The sequence below is a fragment of the Vombatus ursinus genome, unplaced genomic scaffold (genome assembly GCF_900497805.2).
Source record: "Vombatus ursinus unplaced genomic scaffold, bare-nosed wombat genome assembly UNPS02009824.1, whole genome shotgun sequence".
Taxonomy (NCBI): domain Eukaryota; kingdom Metazoa; phylum Chordata; class Mammalia; order Diprotodontia; family Vombatidae; genus Vombatus; species Vombatus ursinus.
The window spans coordinates 6,014,900-6,016,447 of NW_020949602.1; positions in this window are offsets into that span (position 1 = coordinate 6,014,900).

Consider the following 1,548-nt stretch of genomic DNA (forward strand, 5'->3'; position numbering starts at 1 on the left):
TTTTTTTTTTTTGCTTTTCTTTGAATTCTCAGTACTTAGTACAGTGCCTGGCATATAGCAGACACTTAATAAGTATTTGTTGACTGACAGAGAACAGCAGATCCTCCAACTAGTGTCTGCCTTCCTGAGACTCACTCAGCAAATCATCTTGGAATTTTCTGTAGACTCTTAGTAAGGTGCAGCTGAGAATGCCCACATGCCATTGGAATGTACCCTACATATGTCTCCAGACAAAGGCCCATACCTTTATTTGCATCATATTATCTGGGGGAGCTATAACATTGATAAAAAATGCCCCCCTCCTACCAGGAGGTAGCTAGGTGGTACAGGGGGTAGAGCACCAGACTTGGAGTTGGGAAGATATTAATTCCAATCCAGCCTCAGATTCCGACTACTCTATGACCCTGGTTAAATCACTAAACCTCTGCTTCAATGTCCTTACCTGTAGAATGGAGGTGGCAATGGCACCTATCTTCTAGTGTTGTTTTAAGGAACAAATGAGATAATAATTGTACATTCTTATACCCAGTGCCTGGTACAGTAAGTGCTTAATAAATGTTGATTCCCTTTCCCTACTAAATAATCCCCTCCACCCACCCCCATACACATGTATATATTCATAAGGAATTGTTGAAGGAACTACTGATGCTAAGCCTGGTGAACAGGAGACTTAAGGAAGGCATGCTAGTTATCTTCAAGAACGCAAAGTAGGCTTGAGCAGAGGTGGGTCCTGCCTTCAATCTAGAGGCACAATTCAAACCAACTGTGGCATTTGGGTTTTGCCCCCTTCTCATCTCCTGATTAATCTTGGGTTTTAATTCCCAATGAGTTATTGCATCTCACGCTGCTGAGTCTGAAAATCATAGTCTGTGGAAGATAAAATAGAAGCAAAATAAAATATTGGCTGTTCCACCTTCACGCTCGTCTGCCATCATCCACCCAGAGCAGGAGGGAGTCTGTCCTCTGGTCCTCCTCTTTTGTCAAGTATCCCAAAACGATCTTTTTGGTATGCTCAGGCACATATAAGATAGGAACAGAGAAGATGGAAAATAACCTTAGAGGGGAGGGCTCTCCAACATGAGTTGGTCCCATGGCTGCCACGGAGGCGGGGCTTCAGAGTGTGCAGCAGCAGCCAAAGGAAGAGCCCCTTAGTGTCAAGGCTGCCCATTTTCCTCCAGGCAGGTCTGACGTTAAGTAGAAGCTGGGACACACCCATCTGCTTATTACGGCTGCATGTCTGGTGACCTCAGGTTGCTGAGGTCATCCAAAGTGAGTCCCTTGAGCCTGGATCAATACTGTAGTATGCTCATCTGGCCAGGCCCCAGGCCCTAATGGACACAGCCCTGCAGCTGTAGGGCCCTGCCCTCCCTAGCCTTGTGCCCTGCCCAGGCTCAGGGGTGGGGGAACTGGCTCAGAAAAGGGTTGCCTCATCCTCTTCTCAGGCCCAAACCTGCTTCAATCTTTGCTACTCCATGTGAGTGTTAAGGGGTCAAGGATGCTCAGGGGCTGGGCTCAAGTTAGCAAAGCCACTGACCTTGTGAAGGCCAG